Source organism: Melanotaenia boesemani, chromosome 18 (assembly GCF_017639745.1).
Source record: "Melanotaenia boesemani isolate fMelBoe1 chromosome 18, fMelBoe1.pri, whole genome shotgun sequence".
Lineage (NCBI taxonomy): Eukaryota > Metazoa > Chordata > Actinopteri > Atheriniformes > Melanotaeniidae > Melanotaenia > Melanotaenia boesemani.
Genome location: NC_055699.1, coordinates 28218689 through 28234291, shown reverse-complemented (window position 1 = coordinate 28234291; position 15603 = coordinate 28218689).

Here is a 15603-nt window from a genome sequence, read left to right as displayed (position 1 = left end):
GCTAAAATCTTCAACCCCGTAACATTCAACCCTGTAACAAAAAACACTGTTACGGGGTTGAATCATTATTACAGGGTTGAAGGTTGGACTGTTCTTACAGTAAGTCCAGCCAGCCACATTTCAATACATGTTATTTCACGTTCATTATTTTATGTTGGTGGAACCCAAGAGCCAATCTGCTTTACCTCCATTTCGCCATTGAAGCACAAGAGTCCAGCTGCCATATGGGAGCATCTGGTGTGTGGTGTGTGCTCACTTACGATAAAACATTATATCCAGGAATAATCTTGCCACAGACAAAAACAATTTTCATCACAGCAAGACTCTTCTCCTCTGTTGTTCCCCGGTGGTGGAACAATCTACCAAACTCCATCCGATCCACAGAGTCCTTATCCACTTTTAAAAGCAAGCTATAAACTCAGTTATTTAAGGAGCATTTCCACACTTAGCTTAACTCTTCTACTCAACAGAATGAGTTAGAAAGATTTGTCCAGCTCTTTGGCTCAATTAAGTACTGAATAAGCTGTCTGCACTTATGCCCAAGACGATATTGTGTGATGAAATTGTACACTTATACCCAAGTTGATATTGATTGATGAAATCATAATGTTTGTATTTAAACAAAATGACTTACAAAAACTACAAAAAATAAAAATAAAAAAAAAAGTTGTGCACTGCTTTTAGCAGTACATAACAGCACCTGGGTCCAACTGGACTCACAGCAGTCTGACTACAACTTAATTATGACGTCCCATCTCGTTTGAATTCTTGCTTGTGTTGTTCTTACTCTCAAATGTAAGTCGCTTTGGATAAAAGCGTCTGCTAAATGACTGTAGAATAGAATAGAATAGAATAGAATAGAACAATTTCCTTTTGAAGATGTTGTTTCCTTTCATTTCATCATTGATGATGTTATGATGACATTACAACTTATCGACTAATTGATTTTGAAAGGCAAAATGCCTGTTTCCAGCCTGACAACAACCATATGAGACTGAGAAGGAAGTGGGCAAACACTGAAAAGCTCATATGACTTCTAGCTATCTCTAAGTGGTGGAAATGGTGGTGTTACAACTCTCCCCACATTACAGCCATACACGGTCTTTCCTACATCTGCAGAGTTGATGTCCTAAAAGCTCTGCGATTGTTTCTATTTAAATATGTGACATTTGAAGGCTCACACATTTCCAGTGAACAAAGTGGTGGTTGAACAAAGCAAAACATAATGCAAGAAAGGTGCAAGATGTCAGAAAATTTGAAAGCAGTCAGTTCAGTTCCCCAAAATCTGAAAATTTCTGATGCTTCAGACTAGCCAAGCAGGTGAAAGCATGGAAGGTGTTTATGTAGTTAATACTCACACAGATTTCTGGATAATCCTGGTAAATACAGCCATAAACATTTACTCAAGTTAAAATGGGCCAAACAAATATTCACACTTAAAAGAAGAATGCAGCTATGTCCTCTATTGCTCCATTAGCTTTAATTTGCTCACAACATAGCAGAAGCTAACAGAGAAGAACCTAAAATTGCTTGTAAACCACTTTTCTCAATACCTTTTATCAAACTCCTCCCTTCATTCTCTCTTTTTTATGACTTCATGTAGTATCCTAATGTAACCTCAACCGGTTTCACAATATGTGCAACTGGTTCTGCTCAAGAAATTGCCACTCATGCTCTAGTCAACAATAAGTTGACCATGGACATTCTGCAGAAAACGTTACTGTGGAGAGCATTACTGTATAGAGTTTTCATATTTTCCCTGTGCATATGGCTATTCTTAGTTTTCCCGAGAAGTGGTTGTTTGTATTACCTAATAGTCACTGGAATAGGCCCCAGCCTCCAAGCCCTGTATTGAGATAACAAAAAACAGATGGATGAATGCTACTCTGAACAAGCTAGCAGCTTTACTATAAAGTTGTGATTGTTTTAGGCTCAAACCTTGGCTGGTCCTTTCTGTGCAGTTTGTTCTCCGCATGCATGGGTGGCTTTTGCTCAGACTCCAAAAACATTCAGACCAGGTCAACTGATGATGGTCAAATCCACCTCCTGCCTGGTGGCAGCTGAGATGGGCTCCAGCCTGCCTCATGATCCTGCACTGAAGTAAGCGAGTATAGACAATGAATTTCCACATACTTTACAAACAGATTAAGCTATCCAAAAACATAATCTTTTAGCAGTGCAGTCCTTTTTTCAAACAGTCTGTTTCTATCGAACTTTAGGGGCTGACCATCCTACTACTGCATGAGGAGGTTTCTCACACTCACTTTTGATAAATTAGCCAAAATATAATTAAAACGTTTCCCCTGCCATCACCAGACTGATGGCACTGCATCACATTTTGTCCGATTCTCTTAAAATCCTGACTGTTCCAGACTTCGGTGCCCAGCAGAGGGAGGACATGATACCAGCACTTGAATGCGTTATGAGGCAGTGCTGTTATGTGAAGATGCATTGTGCAGCAATACAGGCAAGTGAAGTATTCACAGTCCTGCATCACTTACACACATTTCCCTTTGGGGCAGTGTTGCCCTGTAGAGTTTTCAGCATCATGCCATTAGTCTTATTTACTTTTAATGTGACAGAGACAGAGAACACCACACAGCAGCCTTTTATTACAAAGCCTTGGGAAATTGGGGGTCATGCATCACTCTCTCCTGCTTTCTCCTTTCTCTGTGTCTATCTCCTGCATTGTTTCTCCCTTTATCATCGATCAATTCCCCTCCTTTCAGTGCTGAGAGTACACATTGCCTTAAGCTCACACATAGCACAAAAAAGCTTTCTCCCCAACCCTCCCTCTTATCAGTCTTTTCCACCATAATTCACTTAAAGGTGGCATTTCCAAGTCCACTAATGGGAAAGATTTAATTGGAAAGTGTTATAAGGGAGGAGTGGCTGTTTATTGTTTGCAGTGGGGACTGCAAACAATAGGGGAGACACTCAGTGATGGAGATGGAAGGACTGACTTTGCACAACAGACCAAAAAACAAAACAAAAAAAATCCAAATGCTCTGCCTGACGGGGAGCTGGTGGAAAAGACAAAGCGTAAATATGAAATACAGCCAAGAAGGTAAGAATGGCCACAGAGAGTGGTTAATGTTTTCACCTCCCACCCTCATTCTGACCTCATAATAAATGCTATAATATTTGGACTGCTATATTATTAATCTTTCTCTCTCTCACTTAAATTATTTATCAACACATTTCCAGCTAAAGTGAGAGGAAATTGATGATCCAAAGCTTCCACACATTCTGGATTATAGAGCCATGAGAGCTTGGGGCTGTTAAGGAATGGGTATCCAAAGTATACACACTCTCTCAACATTTTATATATATATATATATATATATAGAACTAAGGCTCTTGCCAAGCACTGAAGTGGAGCAGTAGCTCATAAGAAATAATACATGTGGTGGATATAAAATTATTAACATTGTTTTATGTTGCACATACAAACTAACAGTATAAAATAATTATAAAGTTAAAATTAAAAGCTAATAAATGTTGCAAATTTTGATAAATATCCTTGTGAGAGTTTTGCATAATTAGAATATTAAACCTTTGTTGACAAATGAGTTGAAGATGTTGAAAATATTAAATATATTTATGGAGCTTAAAATTAAATATACACAGATGACTCATTTATCCTCATGCTCAGAGACAGATGGAAGTAATCAGTTAGATTACAAGCATTGACTGAAAAGGGTTGGATGAGTTTGGTTTTTTGTTTTTGTTTGTTGCTTCTTAATCCTTCCAGTTCTTTCTGGTTACTCCACCTTCCTCCTACTGTCCAAAGGCATGCATGTTAGGTTAAGTGGTCACTCTAAATTCTCCCTATGGGGAGAGTTTGCGTGTGAATGGTTGTTTGTCTCTCTGTGCTGGCCCTGCAATGGACTGGTGTCCTGCCCAGGTGTACCCTGCCTCTCACTTGATAAAATGCTGGGTTAGGCTCCAGCTTCCCTGTGACCCATAATGGACAAAGCACTATAGATAATGGATGGATGAATCGCTTCTTAATCCAGACAAAACTTAAACTACCATCTTTGATCCTGAACACTCTAATAATTGCTGTTACTCTCAATTACACTGGAAAACCTCCATCAAGACCAAAAGCAGGAAGGAAAACCTCCATCAGGACCAAAAGCAGGGAGGAAAACCTCCATCAAGACCAAAAGCAGGAAGGAAAACCTCCATCAGGACCAAAAGCAGGAAGGAAAACCTCCATCAGGACCAAAAGCAGGAAGGAAAACCTCCATCAGGACCAAAAGCAGGAAGGAAAACCTCCATCAGGACCAAAAGCAGAAAGGAAAAACTCCATCAGGACCAGAACCAGGAAGGAAAACCTCCATCAGGACCAAAAGCAGGAAGGAAAACCTCCATCAGGACCAAAAGCAGGAAGGAAAACCTCCATCAGGACCAAAAGCAGGAAGGAAAACCTCCAACAGGACCAAAAGCAGAAAGGAAAAACTCCATCAGGACCAGAACCAGGAAGGGAAACCTCCATCAGGACCAGAACCAAAACCAGGAAGGAAAATCTCCATCAGGAACAGAACCAGGACCAGGAAGGAAAATCTCCATCAGGACCAGAACCAGGAAGAGAAACCTCCATCAGGACCAGAACCAGGAAGGAAAACCTCCATCAGGACCAAAAGGGAAACCTCCATCAGGACCAGAACCAAAACCAGGAAGGAAAACCTCCATCAGGACCAGAACCAGAACCAGGAAGGAAAATCTCCATCAGGACCAGAACCAGAAAGGGAAACCTCCATCAGTGTCTCCAGTATTACAGTGATAAAACATACTTATTTTTTTAATTGTTTTTTTTTTACCAAGACTTGTCTTTTTGCTCACATTTAAAACAAGTTTCCAGGTCTGCCTTCTTTCACCTATGTATTCCCAGAAATTTATTACTTTCAGGCTTAACTTCTGATATTTCTGGTTATCAGTAGGTCTAAATTGCATTCTGAAAATCATCCAGCTGACTCAAACTACTCCAGCAAGGTCTCCGAGAAAAATTTGCAAGTTAGATTATAGTCATCCAATTTTAACTCCATTGACTCTCTGTTAAATCCAGAAAAGAATTTAATATTCTTCTCACACATAAAGGTCTTAGTGGCTCACTAAGAGTCACTTAGTGGTTCCTAGAAGTTTTAAAAGCAGAATGGGAGGCAGAACCTTCAGTTATCAGGCTCCTCTCTCTGGAACCAGCTTCAGGAAACAGACACTCTCTACCTGGAAAGATTACACTTCAGTCTTTCCTTTTTTAATATATATTTATTATAACTCTTATACTTAGGGTCTGCCTGGTGATCATAGCCATCCATTTAGATATGCTGCTTTATGTTTAGATTCCTGGGGGGCGTCCCATGATGCACAGGGCTCCTCCTTGTTTTCTTTACTTTCCATCTATGTGTATTTCATTATTGTTATCAGAAGACTGATGTTTCTCTTTCTCCTTTCCACTGGCAGATATCCCTGCACTGATGTTTTGTGCTTGCGTCTCTCTACTGTCCTCACACACTCTCACCTTCCTTGAGTCTCATTCTGCCGGAGGTCAGTTCCTATTAACATTATGTGTGGAACAGTTTTTCACTTTGCCTCAGACCATTTTAAATGAGCTTTGGTCCAGAGAATATGGCGGTGTGTCTGGATTCTGTTCCAGCTTCATCTTTGCATGATGGAGCTTTAACCTGCATTCGGGGATTTCAGTTCACAGACAGTGATTCCTGGAAGTCTTCCTCAGTTCATGCAGTGATTTCCTGTAGAGAATTATGTCTGCTTTTAATGCAATGCTGTCTTTAGACCCAGTTTGTCTTAAACTGGTGAACCTCTGTCCATCGGTATATGTGAGAGACTCTGCCTCTCTGACATGTCCCTTTTATACCCAGTAATGTTACTGACCTGTTGCCAATTAACCTGATTAGTTGTTAAATGCTCCTGCTGTTTTTGCTTTTTCCCAGTTACTTTTCCAGCGTTCAGCTTTTACGGGTGTGTTGCTGCCAACAATGATTTAATATTTTTCATGAAATGGTAAAATGTCTGAGTTTCAACAGCTGATATGTTGTTTATGTTCTATTGGGAATAAAATGTAGGCTGTTGAGATCAGTAAATAATTGCCTTTTGTTTTCATTTACATTTCATGTTTTTTTTTAGAATTCATTTGTATTTCAGTCGTGCAAAGTTTCTTGTTTTCTTTTTCTCTTAAATTTGACCACATTTACAACAAATCTTACTTTGGGAAGCTTTAATAATGGTTAATCATGACGTTTCCTGTGTACAGTCCATGGAGGTAGGCCTATCTGAAGCAAACAGACAGAATAAAATAATATGCTTCTATATTTGTACTTATCCAAACAGAAACACTTCTTTGTACACATGAATTTAAGAGCCATTTTTATGCTTTCATTGGCTTAAATTTGTCTTAATTTAAGCACTTTGCTTTGGTTCAGGTGATGCTGAATGTAAATTAGCTTTGGGCATGCTTCAGAATGTGATTAGTTGAATCATAAATAAACAAAGTGTGCTTATATTTGCAGTTGAGGTATTTAAGTTTTTTACTTTTTATATTAGAAATGAGTTGTTTATTTGTAAACACAGCTTTAATCGTGAAAATAGATTGGATTTAATTGGCTATAATTCCCAGAAGAAGCATAAAAAAATAGTTTATTTGAACTATATTTGAAAGCGTGTCGAGTTTTCCACTATGTGGTTTCATTGATTGTCAGAGCTAAATTTGCTCATGTAGATGCTCTCCAGGCAAACGAGACTCATGACACAAGGATATATAGAAACATGACAAATGCATCTACAGCCCATAGCCCCAGAGGTGCTCAATGTGCACAGTGAATTACCAGCTCTGATAAAGAGCATCATAGACAGTTTTATTGCCTGTCATTTTAAGAATTTTCACCAGTTTCCTTTCAGGCACAATTAAAAAAGCATAACTTTGTCAAACAGGCCTGTTTTAGCATATTTCTGCCTCACAGGTACTGTATAGCTTTTTGTCCTTCTGAAAATGGATGATTATCTTCCTTATACTATAGACTGTAGAAACACAGGGCCAACATTTTAGGGAAGCGAAAGGACTCCAGAAAGCCGTTGCAGGCTATGAAACAAAATAAAATAAATGTAGTGCCTCATAGTAGCAAGGGTCTCATCTCAGTTGAGCTTTTCTGTACAGTTTGCAAAAGATATAACAATAATAATATAATAGCTGAGAATACCTGAAGCAGCTAGTTCAGTGTGAAAGGAATCCATCTCAGTGTGTGGATAACAATCTTCAGCCTCTGCAAACGAGCTGTGAGAGCAATTACTATAAAATCTGAAGAAGAAGCATACTGTGACAATGAGCATAGTTGTAAAGATATGAAGCACCTGCAGGTTTAACAACCCCCTTTTAGGTTGGTCTGGTGTATAGTAGTCCCTACAAGTGAAAGGAGTTTCCACCTGAAGACATTCAAGCTGTGGATAAATTGGTATGTTTCATGTTTTATGGTTGTTTTGTGGATGTGTGTCTCAGATTTTCCAGCGAGACAATTCACCACCTGTACCTAAATGGATGTATTTAGGTTTTCACACAGTATTGGATCTTGGAGTCAGGATGGGCTGAAACTATCATCAGAGATTGACGACAATAGAAAACAGTGAGGGAACAATAGTCAGATTTTGCTAATGGCATCAGTCATGTTAAGGACTGAGGCCAAAGGTTAGGGTTAGACAAACAGTTCTCTATATATTTAAGTCTTTTGGTAACAATCTAGGACCCGTCATCAAGTCTGACTCAGATATCTTTCTTTTCTATAAATCTTTGTAAATAGATAAACCAATCTCTATCAAAAGGTCTTGCTTGATGGCGAAAGTGCAGATGATAATGATTCGTCTGAGAGCGCTGTGTACCAGACACAACGTGCTTTATGATCAGAGCCTCACTGACATTGTCTATGTTCAGTTGCCAAGCTGAAAATGGTGCTGCGCATGATAATCAGCAGACTGTTTGGTATCACAGAGCATGGTTTTCACAAGCAGTACTGGACACCAGGAAGACTTCTAAACTGGGATTCAAAAGCACTGGAATTAAATATTTAAATATATTGATTGTGCTTTCTTTTGTTCTTTTATTGCTTGCAAGTTAAAGATTGTATTGCTAGATACAAATTATTGCTATTTCATACTTTAGCCTGTAAACTGTACGACACTGTATGTAAAAGTGTTGACTGTAGTGGCAGAATGCATATGGAATGGTAGTCCTGGTTAGGGGATAAGATTCTGATGGCACGGACAAGAAGTCAGATAGTAGTCATGTAATTCACCTCAACCTCAAACTATAATATAGTAATTACCATTCTGATGATTGGCTGGGTTATGGAAGGAAACGTGGAAGCTCAGCTCTTTAACCTGGTGCTTTTCTTTATTTGCTCACCAGTAAAGTGACAAGTGCAGCTGTGCAAAACATAATTCATTAGAAAAATGGTTAAAAACAAAATACCAAACTACAAAAATGCACTTTAGGATCTAAGACAATGCCATATGAAACGTTAGGCCCTTAGCTGTAAATGAATCTTACACCTGCAGCTTCCACTCCAGCTTTATACAGGAGGACTTTTCCCACAAGACAAACCAACACTAATTCACAACAATTTTACAATTAATGCAATTCCCAGACACAAAACATCATATGCAGGTCCTTCAAAAATATATTTAGTTGTTGTCCCTTGTCGCCATGACCTGTCCTGTGTTACCACTAGGACATGATGTTATTACCTTGACAATTACAAGATATTAAAGGATTTCACCCAGTTGTTACTTCTGTATAACCAACACTAACCACCATATTAGAATTTTATTACCGTGCTTTAATATAACGTGTTAGCCTTGGGTCTTGTGTTCCTGTTGCCGATTGGAACCTTGAGTCTACAGAGTCCTTTGATCAAGACTAACAACGATTAAATAGTCCTACTGCGCACACGCGCGCGCGCGCGCACACACACACACACACACACACAAAACCAGATGCTAGCAGATGTTAATCAATTTTTTGACCAATGCAAAATTACTTGTACAATCCAATTCTGTCCATTTATTATAATTGATTGAACCCAGATCAAGCAAACCCATCAGTGTTTTTCATGTAAAGGTAGCTCCCATGTCAATGTCTAATGTACATCTTTCAAATGACTCAATTTTTTTGCTGTATGTTGGCCTCTTCTTTTCAGGTCTTGATAATTATATATATTTTTTTAATCAAACACAGATACACAGGAGTTAGCATTGATGTTAACAGGGAGGGCTGTGTGCATGTAACAAGCAATTATAAAATATTTTTAAATGTTCTCTAGATTTGGTGAATCTTAACAAAAGGAAAGCAAACTGAAAAACATAACTTAATTGGCAGTTACATTCCAGATGTACCAGCTCACACTGGCTTGCATAGACAGGGTTGGTCGTGTGGCGTTTGGAGTAAAATCTTTGGGACTGACTGCATGACATTTCCACCTGACCTCATGGTATGTTGGAGCTTGTGTGCTGAACCTATTAAAATGAAAAGAGAGACTGCTGCTTGACTCAAACATGAGAAAGTCAAATTTTTCAAACAGATTTCAGTATTACAAACAAAATACTGATGCTATGTAACAGTAACAGTAACTCCTGTACAATAACAGTCAATTCTACTTAATGCAACCCTGATATCACTTTGTTTTTGAGGTTCTTTGCTTTTCCTAATGCCATGGACTCATGATACATTACAATTATTTATTCTTGTGTGGTGGGTGTGCAATGCAAAGAAATCCTCAAATAATTTCAATTGCTGCACATTTTCCTAACAAAACTCCAACCAATCTATTGTCTACAACTGCCTTTCCTAAACTGGGGGTCCCAACCCCCATGGAGGTCCCAAGAAAATTGTAGATGATTGTCAGATAATGTTTTTGTTTTAAATATGGCTTAAATTTAATTTTATTTGGGGCTGTCAGAATTAATGCATTAATGCAAAGACATCAGTCTGTTTATTAAGAAATTAATGCATAATTTTTTAATGCATTAAAAACGCATTATGTAACTTAAAACCGTAACCTTAAAACTCTGCATTCCGGACTCGTTTGATGGTACAGTGACATCTATTATGCACCTTTTTAGAGCCCAAACAAGTCTTTTGGTGGCTGGAGAGAGCTCCCAGTACAGATAGGATGCAAGATAGATGCAGAAATAGCTGACAATAGGGGGCACGCCACTAGGAAAATGGCAAAAGTTCTCTAGTGCAAAATTAAAAAAAACAAAAAAAAGAGTTATTACTTATGCCATATTAAAAATCTAAATTTGGCATTATCTTGGCATTAGAAGCTAAATTTAGGCATGTAGGTGCTTTGTTGTGAACCTGTGATGTGGTGAACCTAATCCACCAAAAACCACTTTATCTTCCTTATTTATAAAGTTTATGATAGTTTTTCAGCCTTATATTTAAAGAATGGTTGCAGGATAATCCATTTTATATATCACACTCAGACCACTCAGTTGTCACAGACTGGGGTTCACAAACACCAACTTATGTAACCTTGGGCTTGGGGGGGTCTTGACTAAAAAGGTTTGGGACCCACTGATCTACAGCAAACAATGAAGCTCCACAGTTTTATCATACTTTTATTTTGACAGTCCACACCCAAACTGAATCAGTCACATGTCCCGGACAATGCAAGGCTTAATTTGTGAATTGGTCATGACCAATGACAAATGAAGCGATACAATGCCAGCGATAAAATACCAGCATTGGAGGAAGGTTCCATTTGGCACGCTCCTTTCATACTCAATAAATGCCCCAACATCTCAACTTCAAATGTCCCATCACTATCATGTCGGATTGATATCAAGCTCTGGACAAGTATGTTAATTACCCATTGATCTGAGTGAGGTGTGTTGCAGCAGGGAAACTTCTAAGATCTGCAGGGCACCAGCCCTTGAGGACCTGGATTGAGGATCCCTGTGCTAGCCCCTCTTCTCAGTCCTGTGTTTGGGTCCTACCTCCTCAGGAGATGAGGCAGAAGGACCCTGGCAATAATCATCCATACAGTACTTATCCAGTGGGATTCTCTTACTTATTTGCTTAGTCAAATCCAGGTTTTGGGACACCACAGAACCAAGCATTCATTTGTGGATTACAACTGACACTTTTAAGGCCAATTTGTTCTCAACGTGGAAAACTAATATGCAGACCGATGGAAAATTTTGCCTCCTGCGTTGGTTACGCACGTAATTTGTCTGTTTTCACAGAGTTAAGCCATCTATTATTTGATGCATAAGATAGAGCAATACCACCAGAAATCACAGGGGCAGTGCTGAGCAGAATAGTTGACATGCGACCAGCAAAAGAAACAAACCAGAGAAGAAGAACAGGAATAAAAAAGTGCAGAAGAAGAATGAAGACAAGGACAACTATAGAAATGGTGCAAGCTATTGAAGAAAGGCTATGTGAGTGTTTCAGGCATGTTGGGTGATTGGAAAAAACTTTATAGCGATGCATTACCACTACCAAACGGTGTCTGAAACTGATATGGACAGTTTCACTAACACTGGACTCAGCACTGCCCACTATGGGCGGAATTGACTCCATAACCATGGCAACGTAAAATATGTATTAAAGTATGAGTATGAGGACAGCGACATATGACAACATTTAAAACAAATGTCCCTATTTATGTATGTAAGGGAGTTTAAATGGGCCATGTGAGCGAGAACATACTTCTTTTTTAGGTAGCCACTCCAATCAACTTCTTCCAACCTCAGGATAAGCCCCCAGGACTCCCCTCATTCTGCCACTCTTCCAGCCAGACCTCTGATGGGGTCACACCGCTCCTTTTGATCCTGGAGGATCAGGGTAGCACTTTCCCTACCAGAAGCAGCTGATCTCGCTTTGTTGTGTTTTGCAAAAGCAATTCAGTATCTGCAGGAACCTTTCTTCTCAGACAAAGTAAAATTTCCCTCCAAGAGAACTACTTGGTTATCCTGTCTGCTAACGTCTCCAACTGTGAAGAATTGACCAGTCTTGTTTTTCTTAAGAACATCCAACTCAACACAACTGATATCCAACTGGACACAACAGGATTTAAGTCATGTAACAAAGGACCCTTTTCCGACTCTCCTCTTTGCTCAAAGACCAACCATTTCCCAAGGACTGTGATAACAAAAGACACATAGCCTACTGTTCTTTAGCAGTTACCATTAGCGTTACCTTTACAACAAAATGGCTAAGTATGTTAAGCTTATCTGTAAATGATTTTGCAGTTTATTTTGCATTTGCGTTATTGAATTAAGGTTAGTTTTAAGACCACTTATGTTAACAAATTGCTCTCACATGCTAACATTTCCTTCGTCCAACCTGGCACCTTCAAAATTCCAACAGTCAAACATTTTCATTTGTCTTTCTAACTGTTGTAGACAGTAGAAAAGATCTCTAACTTAGTTCCTTTGTTGTACCATGTGCGTTCGCTGATACTTGCTAACACATATGACTTCATAGACAAAAGATCACATGTCCAATGCCTCCATGGCAACGGCAGCCATTTTGTGACCTCCTTAAACCCATGGAAACAGTGGTCATCTGGCGACTGCACCAGCAACCCACCCCCCACCCATTCTCACACACACACACACACCAACACAGGTGATTTTCTCTATTGTGCTACTAAAGTTTTATTTTATTAAATGTACTGTTATATTTTTAAGAAAGAAGTTGTTGTGTGATCATTGTGTAAGTGTATTGGGAAAACTGCTGTTTGCAGTGGTCAGTACTTGGATTCATAACCTTTATCTGCTGTGTGTGTCATACTTGTCCAAGACTGACATGCACAGAAACAGATATTAAGGTAACTTATTAGTTCTGGAACTTCTGCCAGTGGTGCCCTGTAGGTAATGTTGTGCGTGAATAATTTTATTAAATATTAATCATTGCCAATGGACACCTATTAATAATGACTAATAACAACATGTGCTAACACAAGTGATGAAATTTTTTTGGACGAGCAGGTACAGCTTACCTTCAAAAACAAAGTTGCAAATTCTGCTGCTCAAGGTTTATATCCCATATGACAACAATCTCTGGTCAAAGACAAGACATGAATAATTTACTCTGTTTTTTTTTTTGTTGTTTGTTTGGTTTTTTTTGTTTGTTTTTAACAGTTTAATTAATCTAAACTATTATTCAAGTTTTGGGTTAAAAGAAAAAAATGGCCCACATCAGCTGATATGTACATCATGCATCCATAGCCACAGTGTTCCACACCAGTCACCATTCCCTGAGACTCAAACATCAGGTCAGTATTAATGATCTGTTTCCATCTGGTTGTGGCTCATTAAGCTTGATGCGTTCCACCACAGAGTAAACTGCCATCTGATGTGACCTGTCCTGCAGCATGCAGCTCTGGGAAATGACAGCTAGTCTGGTCTGGCTCACGTATTCTTCTTATCTCTGCTGCTGCTGTCATCATGGGGGAGAGGAAGGAGGACAGAGGCAGACAGCTCAGCACCATCTAAGGAGGCTGGGACATACTCCCTGGTGAGTGAATCAGACAAAGCAGGCTCCAAAAACTTGGACAGTAACTTAATTAGTGACTTATTACATTATAGTCTAAAGCAATTGATATGCTGCCCCGCAGCTAATGCAATCATATATTGCATTTAATTTTTTCTTCCTCTAGCAACTTGACTTTTGCTTAGTTCAATTATTTTCAGAGTGGCCATTTCTTCCTGTCTGTGGTGGTAATGAACCTGTAGAGAGTTTCCTTATTGCATTGCTTTATTTTCATGTTTTATGTCTTGTTCAATTATTTTCTGTCACTCTGCTAAAAAAAAGACCCAGAAAATCTACAACTTCTTCCAGTCATTTATTATCTGTGGCTTTTTCACATGATGACTTTCATTGCTTCTGTCAGGTGCACGCGCATGTGCACATATACAGAGGAACATAAACCAGTGTGCTAAGCATAGTATGAGGCTGTGTCGAAATGGGTCAAATCAAAGAAATTATAACTTTTTTAAATATCTTTAAGCTTCTAATTAATTGGTACCGGAGTTGTATAAAATCAACATTTTTTTTATTAATGAATTATGTCACTATTAAATACTAAGAACATACATACTAAGAACTGAAGTTTATGACAATATAGATTGCTGTTTCTCAGTGGGGTCAGTACGTCCCTCAAGGGGGTGTTCAAAGAACATTGGGGTTTACTGGGAATAGTCATTTTAAAAGTAGGGCATTGAAGTGTTCTCGGGGTGCATTGGCAGTTCATCAGTAGATTTTGATGAGTGAGACTTCAAAAACAGTTTAAAAAAAAGAAAAAACAAAACAGAGGCTACCACTCAAATTCATATTAGAGACGCCAATGATGATCCAAGAGGAAGAACATTTGAAGGTAAAATACCATTTCTTTATGTTAATAAGTTGGACCTTCATGATTCACTTCCAGCTAACACAGAGATAAAGGACTAGACTCTTTTTTTAGACATTTTTCCAACTGGAATATAACTTTTGACGATAAAAGGAAGGAAGGAATACATAAGAAAAACATATTTTATGATTGTGTGAAGGAGTTTGTGCTTCTTTGGGTGTCAATGATCATTAGAGGCTTTTAGTTTAGTTAGTTCAGGTCATTTTGTTTTGCTGCATGTTAGGATTGGTACTTAGCATAGGTATAGATTGACTGTACTGCATATATCTTAAGCAGCCTCCTGGTCAAGCAAGTCCACCTCATGCATCATAATCGCTTGGATTTTATGACCTCAGACTGAAATGAACTTCAGAGCAACCTACTTTGAAAAAAACTGGCAGAATACCATCAAACACATAACTTATTAACTTTCTTAGTTTAGACAATTTCAACAAAAATAAAGAAAAACCTGCATTGCCTTCTTGCAATCACATGAGTGGTGGAGTGCACATTGGACTGGTCCCCACTCAGGCTTTCTGGAACTTAGATTTAGTGAAATTTTATATGCTTGTTTTTTTACTACATGTTACCAAAAGACAGTTAGCTAGGTCCTTGTGTTTGTTTGTTGTAAAAAATAAAGGAATTAATGGCAAGTGTTTGAATAAAATCCACTGGGCTTCTACTTCTTAGTTCTAGAAGATGGTCCACATCCCATATGAAAAGTTTCTTCAGTTCAAACCAGTTAATGGGAGTTTCAGCTTCTAACTTTCAAAGAACATTTACATGTTGAGTCTTTAAGGTCACATGGTGTCACTGACTTACCTGACAAATCTGCTGTTTGTTCAAGTCACCGTTACCTGTGAATTGTTCACCTCACAACCAAAACTGTTCTGGTGACAAGGTCCAGTGTGTTATAAAAACCTCCTGGAGGACAGTCAGTCTGTGTCCACAGAGAGACAAACTTAGGTGTATCTAATAAAAGCTAATCGGGAAGTGTGACCAAACTTTTGACCCGTAGTAGCACCTATCAAGATAAAGAACAAGTCTAGTCTGGTTCAATAATTTATGTATGTATTTCTGTACAACTCTGAGAATAAAAGTTTAACAGCAGAGTCGGCTTCTGTAATTTCAGAGGTTAAAATGCTACTTTCTGCTCTGTCTTTAAGTTTTTGTGCTGCATGTCTCAGTT